This window comes from Pempheris klunzingeri, chromosome 6 (genome assembly GCF_042242105.1).
Source record: "Pempheris klunzingeri isolate RE-2024b chromosome 6, fPemKlu1.hap1, whole genome shotgun sequence".
Classification (NCBI taxonomy): domain Eukaryota; kingdom Metazoa; phylum Chordata; class Actinopteri; order Acropomatiformes; family Pempheridae; genus Pempheris; species Pempheris klunzingeri.
In genome coordinates this window covers 29,350,078-29,363,880 of record NC_092017.1, presented here as the reverse complement: position 1 = coordinate 29,363,880, position 13,803 = coordinate 29,350,078, and the positions used below count along the sequence as shown (strand labels likewise).

General features: G+C 48.0%; 1 protein-coding gene across 1 annotated transcript in view; it reads left to right on the top strand.

Annotated features, from left to right (window-relative positions):
- The window catches only part of grin3bb (glutamate receptor, ionotropic, N-methyl-D-aspartate 3Bb), a 32,376-nt gene that overhangs the window by 1,153 nt on the left and 17,420 nt on the right, over positions 1–13,803 (top strand). The gene's annotated exons all lie outside the window — the stretch shown is intronic.

Sequence of the window (13,803 nt, the reverse complement as noted above, 5' to 3'; positions counted from 1 at the left end):
CACAGGACGACTAAACCTCCAGAGTCCTGATCCACAACACAAATACGTGATCAGACTCTGGTCCAAGTGTCGTGTTTCCGTGTCGGGGCGACTCGTCCTGCAGCTGTTTGCTGTTGTTGTTGATTTCAGAGATTCTCTGAAGAAGATCCAACATCTGCTGAGAGACTCTGAGGGACTCTGGGGGACTCTGAGGGACTCTGGGAAACCAGCTGTTGTTTGATGTCTGTGCAGCAGATTCCTTTCATCAGGTTTTTATTCCAACTCTGCTCCTCATTCTCTGTCACAGACACAGCAGCCACTTAAACATCTTAAAATATGAATGGAGTTTGGTTGGTGTTTTCTGTGTTCATCTGTTAAACCATAAAACAGTCTGACTGTCGTGGACTGAAACTAACTTCTGAAAATATGAATGAAGTTTGGTGGCCAGGTTGTGCTGTTAGGTGCTCTTCTGGTCCCAAGCCTGAGAGTCTAGACCCCCCTGAGGCGTCCAGCTGATTAATCAATGATGAGGTCACGTGACTCGTCGTTGTACCTGTGTGTGTGTGTTGACAGGTTTTTACTGCTCCTCCGTTCCTTGCCTGTTGTTAAGTCACACATCCCCTCTAAAAATATGAATGAATTCTGTTCTGTGTTTCACTGCATACGTCTCCTATCATAAGAAACAAAATGTGAATGAGGTTTGGTCTGAGCCTGGTGCATGTCTATTATTTAGTCACACAGTCAGCCCTGTCACTGACTACAAAACTAGCTGATAAAACCTTTGAAAATATGGATGTAATTTGGTTGGTGAGATTTTTTCACTCCCCAATCGAGCAGTGCTGGGATTAAACCTTAAAAATTAAAAATCTGTGTGAAGTTTGGTTTTCTCTCATCTGAATGAGACATCGAGTGGAAATCATGAGTGAGTCCTCCATCATGTGATCCTCAGAAACATACAATCAGTGATCAATAACAGTCAGCAGACAGACGATCAGACAGAATCTGTCTCACTCTCATTACTGCAGGCAAACATCCCAAACGTATCGTATTGGTTCTTTGGCTGACTCTTTTCTGTTGGAGACGGATGCTGAACATTTCTCGTTAGCTCTGGCCGGCTGTGTTGGTCACAGGAGGAGAACCGATCACAGTGAGCTCCTCCCATCATCAGGGCCGATCATAGTACGAACAACACTATGGAACAATATCAGCAAATACAAATCAGATTTAAATGATTAATGAAAATAAAGTGAGGGCATAAACCATGATGACGTCCTTCTTCTGCCGCCTTTGTGTCTTCTTCTGCAAGCTTTTTATTGTAGAACCGGGTCAGCGCCGTTATTTCACACTGATGCAGTGAAGAGTACTGAAGTGTTGCTAGAAGCCAGTGCTCCAAACATCTGACCCTGAGGAGCAGCTGCTCTTCGGCTCATATAGTGCTGCTTTTATTCAGTGATGAGACACGAAGCTGCTGCTGGTCTCAGAGGAACCTGAAACCAAGACAGATGCGGTCACTACGATCGGTACCAGGTTTTCTGAACACAACGCAGAAAAGTTTCCTGCAGACTGTTTCTCATGAAAGACCGGGGACGGTTTGTCAGCTGAAAAGTGAAATGCTGTCTGCAGTTTCCAGGTGATACCTTTGCAGTGAGAGCGGGTGATGATCTGATCAATAACGATATTGACGAGCAGAGCGCCTGACAGCAGCCGCAGAGAACAGTCGTGTTTGTGATGATGATTTTGAATTAGAGGGATTTCTGGCGGCTGTTGTGTGTTAAATTCAGCCTGACGGTGAAATAACCGAATCTTTTAATCCCTCTGAAGACGAGCGGCGGCAGCAGATTAGTTTCCCATCATGCATCACTCGTCTCTTTTTGTTTGACCTCAGCAGGTCTGACTGGTTTTATTTCCCCTCTGAGATTTAAAGACAAACACCAGACTGAGACATGAAAGCTAAAGATACTTCAGCAGGGAGGAAACACTGCTGGGGAGACACTCAGGGGGGGCTGTTGTGTGCTCACTGAAGCTGCAGGGGGAGTCAGAGGGGAGGCAGGTGTCTGCTCAGCCGACCGCCGAGCTCTCTGGGAGCTGTAGTGTCTGTGACCTTTGATCTTCTCTCATTAAAAGCTGGGACAGAAGAAGAAGAAGCTGTCATCTGAACGAGCCACCAGGCCAGAACCCGGTAAGACCCCCGGTGAGACCCCCAGTGAGACTCGGGTTAAGACCCCCGGTAAGACCCTCGGTAAGACGCCGGTTAAGACCCCCGGTAAGACCCTCGGTAAGACCACGGTTAAGACCCCGGTTAGACCCCCAGTAAGACCCCCGGTAAGACCCCCAGTAAGACCGCCAGTGAGACCCCGGTTAAGACCCCCGGTTAAGACCCTCGGTAAGACCCCGGTTAAGACCCCCAGTAAGACCCCCAGTAAGACCCCCGGTGAGACCGCCAGTGAGACCCCGGTTAAGACCCCCGGTGAGACCCCCAGTAAGACCCCCGGTAAGACCGCTAGTGACATCCCGGTTAAGACCCCCAGTAAGACCCTCGGTAAGACGCCCGGTAAGACCCCCGTTAAGACCCTTGGTAAGACCCCCGTTAAGACCCCCGGTAAGACTCTTGTTAAGACCCTCGTTAAGACCCCCGGTAAGACCCTCGTTAAGACCCTCGTTAAGACCCCCGGTAAGACCCTCGTTAAGACCCCCGGTAAGACCCTGTTAAGACCCTAGTTAAGACCCTGGTTAAGATCCCCGGTAAGACCCCCATTAAGACCCTCGGTAAGACTCTTGTTAAGACCCTCGTTAAGACCCCCGGTAAGACCCTGTTAAGACCCTAGTTAAGACCCTGGTTAAGATCCCCGGTAAGACCCCCATTAAGACCCCCGGTAAGACTCTTGTTAAGACCCTCGTTAAGACCCCCGGTAAGACCCTCGTTAAGACCCTAGTTAAGACCCTGGTTAAGATCCCCGGTAAGACCCTCGTTAAGACCCCAGGTAAGACCCTGTTAAGACCCTAGTTAAGACCCTGGTTAAGACCCCCGGTAAGACCCCTGTTAAGACCCCCGTTAAGACCCTCGTTAAGACCCTTGTTAAGATCCCCGTTAAGACTCTTGTTAAGACCCTCGTTAAGACCCCCGGTAAGACCCTCGTTAAGACCCCAGGTAAGACCCTAGTTAAGACCCTGGTTAAGACCCCCGGTAAGACCCCTGTTAAGACCCCCGTTAAGACCCTCGTTAAGACCCTTGTTAAGATCCCCGTTAAGACCCTTGTTAAGACCCCCGGTAAGACCCTAGTTAAGATCCTCGTTAAGACCTAACCCTAACCCTAACCCTCAGTAAGACCCCCACACGCATACTCACACACTAACATACACATACTCACTCACACACACACACCCACTAACACACTCACTAACACACTCAGCTACTCGGCCTCAGTTTATTTTGGGGTTCAGTATCTTCAGAAAGCAGCTGCGGACATGTCTGAAGCATAAAGAGCTTTTCCTCAGCCTGAGGGCAGACAGCACACTACAGCACACTACAACACACTACAACACACTACAGCACACTACAACACACTACAGCACACTACAGCACACTACAACACACTACAGCAGCACACTACAGCACACTACAGCACACTACAGCACACTACAACACACTACAACACACTACAGCAGCACACTACAACACACTACAGCACACTACAGCACACTACAACACACTACAGCACACTACAGCACACTACAACACACTACAACACACTACAGCACACTACAGCACACTACAACACACTACAACACACTACAGCACACTACAGCACACTACAACACACTACAGCACACTACAACACACTACAGCACACTACAGCACACTACAGCACACTACAGCAGCACACTACAACACACTACAGCAGCACACTACAGCACACTACAGCACACTACAGCAGCACACTACAGCACACTACAGCACACTACAACACACTACAGCAGCACACTACAGCACACTACAGCACACTACAGCAGCACACTACAGCACACTACAGCAGCACACTACAACACACTACAGCACACTACAGCACACTACAGCAGCACACTACAGCACACTACAGCAGCACACTACAACACACTACAGCACACTACAGCAGCACACTACAGCACACTACAGCAGCACACTACAGCAGCACACTACAGCACACTACAGCACACTACAACACACTACAACACACTACAGCACACTACAGCACACTACAACACACTACAGCACACTACAGCACACTACAGCACACTACAACACACTACAGCACACTACAGCACACTACAGCACACTACAACAGCACACTACAGCACACTACAGCAGCACACTACAGCACACTACAGCAGCACACTACAGCACACTACAGCACACTACAACACACTACAGCACACTACAGCACACTACAACACACTACAGCACACTACAGCACACTACAACACACTACAGCACACTACAGCACACTACAGCAGCACACTACAGCACACTTCAACACACTACGGCACACTACGACACACTACGGCACACTACAACACACTACAGCACACTACAACACACTACAGCACACTACAGCACACTACAACACACTACAACACACTACGGCACACTGCAACACACTACAGCACACTACAGCACACTACAGCAGCACACTACAACACACTACAGCACACTACAACACACTACAGCAGCACACTACAGCACACTACAACACACTACAACACACTACAACACACTACAGCACACTACAACACACTACAACACACTACAGCAGCACACTACAGCACACTACAACACACTACAACACACTACAGCACACTACAGCACACTACAGCACACTACAACACACTACAGCACACTACAACACACTACAGCACACTACAGCACACTACAACACACTACAACACACTACAGCACACTAGAACACACTACAGCACACTACAACACACTACAGCACACTACAGCACACTACAGCACACTACAGCACACTACAACACACTACAGCACACTACAACACACTACAGCACACTACAGCACACTACAGCACACTACAGCACACTACAGCACACTACAACACACTACAGCACACTACAGCACACTACAGCACACTACAACACACTACAGCACACTACAGCACACTACAACACACTACAGCACACTACAACACACTACAGCACACTACAACACACTACAGCACACTACAGCACACTACAACACACTACAACACACTACGGCACACTGCAACACACTACAGCACACTACAGCACACTACAGCAGCACACTACAACACACTACAGCACACTACAACACACTACAGCACACTACAGCAGCACACTACAACACACTACAGCAGCACACTACAGCACACTACAGCACACTACAGCAGCACACTACAGCACACTACAGCACACTACAACACACTACAGCAGCACACTACAGCACACTACAGCACACTACAGCAGCACACTACAGCACACTACAGCAGCACACTACAACACACTACAGCACACTACAGCACACTACAGCAGCACACTACAGCACACTACAGCAGCACACTACAACACACTACAGCACACTACAGCAGCACACTACAGCACACTACAGCAGCACACTACAGCAGCACACTACAGCACACTACAGCACACTACAACACACTACAACACACTACAGCACACTACAGCACACTACAACACACTACAGCACACTACAGCACACTACAGCACACTACAACACACTACAGCACACTACAGCACACTACAGCACACTACAACAGCACACTACAGCACACTACAGCAGCACACTACAGCACACTACAGCAGCACACTACAGCACACTACAGCACACTACAGCACACTACAACACACTACAGCACACTACAGCACACTACAACACACTACAGCACACTACAGCACACTACAACACACTACAGCACACTACAGCACACTACAGCAGCACACTACAGCACACTTCAACACACTACGGCACACTACGACACACTACGGCACACTACAACACACTACAGCACACTACAACACACTACAGCACACTACAGCACACTACAACACACTACAACACACTACGGCACACTGCAACACACTACAGCACACTACAGCACACTACAGCAGCACACTACAACACACTACAGCACACTACAACACACTACAGCAGCACACTACAGCACACTACAACACACTACAACACACTACAACACACTACAGCACACTACAACACACTACAACACACTACAGCAGCACACTACAGCACACTACAACACACTACAACACACTACAGCACACTACAGCACACTACAGCACACTACAACACACTACAGCACACTACAACACACTACAGCACACTACAGCACACTACAACACACTACAACACACTACAGCACACTAGAACACACTACAGCACACTACAACACACTACAGCACACTACAGCACACTACAACACACTACAGCACACTACAGCACACTACAGCACACTACAGCACACTACAACACACTACAGCACACTACAGCACACTACAGCACACTACAACACACTACAGCACACTACAGCACACTACAGCAGCACACTACAGCACACTTCAACACACTACGGCACACTACGACACACTACGGCACACTACAACACACTACAGCACACTACAACACACTACAGCACACTACAGCACACTACAACACACTACAACACACTACGGCACACTGCAACACACTACAGCACACTACAGCACACTACAGCAGCACACTACAACACACTACAGCACACTACAACACACTACAGCAGCACACTACAGCACACTACAACACACTACAACACACTACAGCACACTACAACACACTACAACACACTACAGCAGCACACTACAGCACACTACAACACACTACAACACACTACAGCACACTACAGCACACTACAACACACTACAGCACACTACAGCACACTACAGCACACTACAGCACACTACAACACACTACAACACACTACAGCACACTACAGCACACTAGAACACACTACAGCACACTACAACACACTACAACACACTACAGCACACTACAGCACACTACAACACACTACAACACACTACAGCACACTACAGCACACTAGAACACACTACAGCACACTACAGCACACTATAGCACACTACAACACACTACAGCACACTACAGCACACTATAGCACACTACAGCACACTACAGCACACTACAGCACACTACAACACACTACAGCACACTACAACACACTACAGCACACTACAGCACACTACAGCACACTACAGCACACTACAACACACTACAGCACACTACAGCACACTACAGCAGCACACTACAACACACTACAGCACACTACAGCACACTACAGCAGCACACTACAGCAGCACACTACAACACACTACAGCACACTACAGCACACTACAGCACACTACAGCACACTACAGCACACTACAGCACACTATAGCAGCACACTGGACCTGTTTCAGCTGAATCAGCTGATTAACACGATGATTATCTAAATGCTGGCTGAGGGCCGGTGGAGATGGGGGGGCCAGCGTGGCGTCCAGCTGGCTGGGGGCCAATGGAGGTGGGGGGGGGGCAGCGTGGCATCCAGCTGGCTGGGGGCCAGTGGAGGTGGTGGTGGTGGGGGGTGATTACCTAAATGTTGGATGTAAACAGCAGCGGCCTGGTGTGCTCTGTGATGGAGGTGATGGATGAGGGCGGCGTCCAGGCAAGCAGGCAGCGGGACTCATTGATCCGTCCGTCCTCTTTAATCAGACTGTGACTCCCTGAGCTTTTAGTCAGATGAAGCTTCAGGTTTTAAAGGTCGAGCCACGGCTGTGCAGACAGACTGAATATGAACCAAACGTCAGCTTGATGGGACGTGACCCTCAGCAGACAGACGGGGTTCACGCTCCGACAGTCACATGTTCAGCTCATTACAAACTTTAACCCCTGAACGACCCCGAGCGTGACGGCCAGTCACACACTCAGAGACAGGACGGCCCAGTGTGGTTGTCACATGATCTGTTTCACTGTCACTGCTTTGCTTTCTTAGTTTTGTTCAAAGCCACCTTCATTCAGGGCACTTAAAGAGATGAACTCTGTGACAGCAGCTCACTGAAACCAGGACCCATTTAACGCAGGAGTCCTTTAGCGTCTTTGGCTCAGCGGCACAGCACTCGGTGCCACCTGGGGGGGTCCAACAGCTGCCTTCGCACTGCTTGACTCTGACATGAAACACAACACGCAGACTTCTTTCTTTACCAAGCTCAATAAAGCTCCAAATACATTTATGCAACCAGCTGTTATGACGAGATGAATTAAGCCAAAATCAGTCGACTGTAGTTCAGAACTTTCAGTCTCGTCGTTTCATCTGCACTGGAGAGAGCGTCAGCTCTGATTTACTGACCGCTGATTGGCTCCTCTGGTTGTATCCATGTTCACAGATGAAGGGCTCTCTTTGCTCTGATTGGTTGGGGGGGTTGTGAGAGGTCGTCCCTGAGTTGGACTTTAGACTTTACTTTACTGATCCCCCATAGGAGGAAATTTACGTTATTGCAGCAACAGAGGCAGGGCAAGATAAGCAGTGATAGAAAAGGAAAGAAATAAAATAAGCAACAGTAAATAAATATATATTGTAATGATAAATAAATATTTACACTATGAACATACTGTACAGTACAGTATGGAGAGGTGTGTGAAAATGATGAATGTAGAACAGTGCCGATCAGCTACCATGGAGTGACTGTGGACTGTTTCTCAGTGTGTTAACATCAGCCAGTGATGCTGCTGTTAAAGAGTCTGATGGCTGATGGGAGAAATGACCTGCGGTAGCGTTCCTTCTTGCAGGGTGGGGGCCTCAGCCTGCTGCTGAAGGAGCTGCTGAGGGCCCCCACAGTCTCATGCAGGGGGTGAGAGGGGTTGTCCATGATGAGTCCTCCTCTATGGAGTCCAGGGAGCAGTCCAGGACAGAAGCGGCCCTCCTGACCAGCCTGTTCAGTCTCTTTGAGTCCCTTTCCGTGCTCCCTCCTCCCCAGCAGACCACTGCATAGAGGACTGAGCAGAGTCCTGCACCCTCCAAAGGACCTCAGTCTCCTCAGCAGGTGGAGACGACTTTGGCCCTTCTTGTACAGGACGTCTGTGTTGTGAGACCAGTCCAGTTTGTTGGAGGAGTCTGGACGGGGACTGATCAGATTTTTAATGGTATCATCGATCGGTCTGATTCTCTATCGGCTCCCTTATTGATTACCTGTAACCCTACACAGGTTTTTAACACTGAGGCAACGGCTTGATTAGGTGAGCGCGAACACAGAGGCTGTCTGCTGTCGGCCCCCAGAGGGACGCAGTGCCCGTCAGCTCCATGGCGCCATCAGGAACGTGACGTGTCGCCATCACCAGAGACCAAACGTTGGCGAGCAGCATGCGAGGTGGAGATAGCCAATGAGGAGTTAGCTTTAGCCGCCCTCTCGTTCCCCACCTTTGTTTACCACCTCGGGGGTGTTGTTGACTTTGGTTGTCTCGGCGATCCTTCACCACTTCGTCCTGAGACGCTCATCCTGTGCGAGCTTCAGACTCTGTATTCCTATTGGTCAGCAACACCAAACACACCAAACCAAACTTCAGACGTCGTCTCGCTCGTCTTCCACCTTCACTGTCGTCCTTGAACGCCTCACTGTTGTTTTATCCCTGAAGAATACGTCCTCCTGTCTGTCCTCCTGTCTGTCCTCCTGTCTGACCTCCTGTCTGTCCTCCTGTCTGACCTCCTGTCTGACCTCCTGTCTGACCTCCTGTCTGTCCTCCTGTCTGACCTCCTGTCTGACCTCCTGTCTGACCTCCTGTCTGTCCTCCTGTCTGACCTCCTGTCTGACCTCCTGTCTGACCTCATATCTATCCCCCTGGGACTCCACCTCACCTCACCCCCACCACACTTTTTACTGATATTAATCCTGTTATTATTATTCACATATTAACTATTGTTACCTATTGTTTTACCTGCTGCCATATTGATCAGTATCAGTCATATTGATCAGTATCAGTCACATTGATCAGTATCAGTCATATTGATCAGTATCAGTCACATTCATATTGTCAGTAACATAGTTACTCAGTAAATAGTTACTCTCTCTCTCTCCTCCACCCAACATGGACCCCGACAGAAAGCCCCGACCCCCCCCACCCCACCCCCCCGCCCTCTCAAGTCTGGTTCTGTTCGAGGTTTCTTCCCATTAAAGGGGAGTCCTCCCGTTAAAGGGGAGTTCTTCCTCCACTGTGTCCTAATCTAATCTCTGAGCTGCTCTGTGGGGATTCTTGAATCCTTCCTGTTGAATTCCAGAATCTTTGGTCTCTGAATGAAAGAGTTTGTTCTGAGCTGCTCTTTATGGAAACAGTCTGAGAGAACGCTGCTGTGACCTGGAGCTGGAGAGAGAAACACTGACTGATTGATCTGCATCAGTGATTCATGAAGCCAGAGAACCCCAGCAGGAGAACCAGGACCAGGATCCACAGGAACCAGAGAACCACAGCAGGAGAACCAGGACCAGGATCCACAGGAACCAGAGAACCACAGCAGGAGAACCAGGACCAGGATCCACAGGAACCAGAGAGATGAGAAAAGCACAGAAAGGCTCCAGGAAGATACCAAGTTAGTAAGAGACATTAAAGGGACATGAAGCATCAGGATGGGGAGGAAGAGGAGGAGAGAGGAGCCCAGCGCATCATGGGAGTCCCCCGGCAGACTGAGCCTATAGCAGCATAACTAGGAGCTGGTCTAAGACCTGATCCAGCCCTGAACTATAGGCTTCATCACTAAGGAAGGTTTTTAGTCTACTCTTAAATGTAGAGAGGGTGTCTGCCCCCCGAACCCAGACTGGAAGGAGGTTCCACAGGAGAGGAGCCTGATAGCTGAAAGCTCTGGCTCCATCACTACTTTAGAGGACTTTAGGAACCACCAGTAGGCCTGCAGTCTGGGAGCACAGTGCTCTAGTGGGGTAGTACGGTACTATGAACTTTTTAAGATATGATGGAGCCTGAACATTAAGAGCTTTGGAGGTGAGGAGAAGGATTTTAAACTCTATTCTAGATTTGACTGGAAGCCAGTGAAGAGAAGCCAGTACAGGAGAAAGATGGTCTCTTCTCTTAGTTCTGGTCAGAACAGGAGCAGCAGCGTTCTGGACCAGCTGGAGAGTCTTTAAGGACTTATTGGGGCAGCCTGATAATAAGGAACAGAAATAATCCAACCTGGAAGTGACTAATGTGTGGACTAGTGTTTCTGCATCATCTCCAGACAGGATGGACCTGGTTTTAACAACATTAGTAGATGGAAAAAGGCAGTTGTAGAAATCTGTTTAATGTGGAGTTAAAGGACAAATCCTGATCAAATAAGACTACCAGATTCCTCCCAGTGGAGCTGGAGGCCACAGTGATGCCATCCAGAGCAGTTATGTTGGTAGAAAAGGTGTCGAGCAGAATAACTTCAGGTGGAAGAACAAGGAGCCGAGGTCTTTGTGGGAGCTGAGATTTCTTTGTCTGTTCTCGACAGGATGAATTAGAGTTTGTGTATGAGCAGCGTTTCATCTCCTCTTTATATTTTATTTAAACATTATTGAGTCTTTTTCTTCTTTCTGCTTTGATCTGTTTCTGCTTCTTTGATTCACTTTTTTCCTGAACGCAGAAGCACAAACACAAACTTCACTATGATTCATCAGTAGAAACACTTAAGTCCTCAACAGGACAAAACGTTAAGCTCTTCAATTTTTCTTTGGTGTTTCTGCTTCGTCATTGGGGAGGCAGGTGAAGTGGAGTGCAGGCAGGTGAAGTGGAGTGAAGGCTGGTGAAGTGGACTGAAGGCAGGTGAATACCGGAGGGAAGTGAAGCATCACAGTGAAGTGTTGATGTGCGGTGTCTCATCAGGCAGCAGAAGTCACGTCTTCGTTTATCCTCAAACTGACATTTCTCTTCTCGCAGGTTTGACACTTTAAATCCTTAAAGATCCACCTGTCATAGTTATGTCACGGTGACGGCAACGTGTCCTGCATCACCATGACGATGGGGAGAGAGCGAGAGAGCATCCCTTTGATCTGTACTCGCTCTTGCTGTCTGACGGCATTTCCTGAAACGCTCCAGGTGATTAACTCTGATCAGCAAACTCAAACCTGACGAACACGAGCTGAGATCGACTCTCAGATCAGAGATTAACCCATCTGAGCCTCAGAGGGATGAACCGACCGCCAGGAGCTCAGACTCACCTCAACTCACCTGAGACAATGACCAACTGCAAGTACAAGTCCAGACCGCAGGAACAGGAAACTCAGCAATGTGTTCGTCATGGTTTGTTCGCCATTAAAGTGTCCAAAAGAAGAGATGACACCAAGGTGAGATCAAGGCACTTTATGACCTAAGATTGAGTAAACAATCATATCCTTGACTCAAATGATGTTTGACACAAATCTCATTGAGAAACTTCAATAATAGACAAGTCCATCTCAAACACTGTATGTTCATGAATGACATTCCTCAACATGCTGCACAGTAATCAAATCCAGTTCATAGTTAGTTTAAACATAACTTTAAGTTGAAATTGGAAATAATATCAAAGTACTGGTTGTGGACTATTTTGAACAACTTCTCCTAAGCCTAATATGGCTTCTCCTTCATGTGGGGGCTCCTGGGATGAGGGACCTATTGTTACCTGACCCCCTCTTTCACCCAGACTTCACCATGTTAAGATGAGGGGGTTGGATCCTTCCCCAATACAGTCTTCAAAATGCAGGTTTGTTTTGATCCTGATTATCAGGTGATTTCTCGAGACGTTCAATACATCAATCAATCAATCAATCTTTATTTATATAGCACCAATTCATAACAGCGTTATCTCAAGACACTTTACATAAAGAGCAGCTTAGACAAAACTCCGAACCTGAGAGATGAGAAAAGCACAGAAAGGCTCCGGGGAAGATACCAAGTTAGTAACAGACATTAAAGAGACAAGAAGCATCAGGATGGAGAGGAAGAGGAGGAGAGAGGAGCCCAGTGCATCATGGGAGTCCCCCGGCAGTCTGAGCCTATAGCAGCATAACTAGGGGCTGGTCCAAGACCTGATCCAGTCCTGAACTATAGGCTTCATCACTAAGGAAGGTTTTTAGTCCACTCTGAAATGTAGAGAGGGTGTCTGCCCCCTGAACCCAGACTGGAAGGAGGTTCCACAGGAGAGGAGCCTGATAGCTGAAAGCTCTGGCTCCATCACTACTTTAGAGGACTTTGCACTTTATTGCAGAAAACAATCAGATGCTATGCCTTACCTTCATGCAGTACACTTGTTTTATCTGTTCCTCGGATAAGGACTGTTTTCGGAAAAAGAGCTTTCAGCTTTGCTGCCCCCGCTGCGTGGAATACTCTACATACTGATCTGAAACTCTCTAAAGTTGTCCCACTTGGAGCCTACCGCTCTATCCTGAGGGACACAGCATGAGTCCATTGAATAGTGCTTGTGTTTTAAATCTTGAAATATTGTTTTGCTGTTGTGTTAGAGCTCCTGCACTTTCTTATTGAAAATATTATTGCACCTTTAAAATTGTATGTTTTAAACTGTACTGTCATTTCTATGTAATTGTTCTTATGACATGTGCTGCTGACCTCTTGGCCAGGTCACCCTTGTGAAAGAGATCTTGATCTCAATGGGTTTTTATCTGGTTAAATAAAAAATAAAAATAAAAGAGGACTTTAGGAACCACCAGGAGACCTGCAGTCTGGGAGCACAGTGCTCTAGTGGGGTAGTACGGTACTATGAGCTCTTTAAGATATGATGGAGC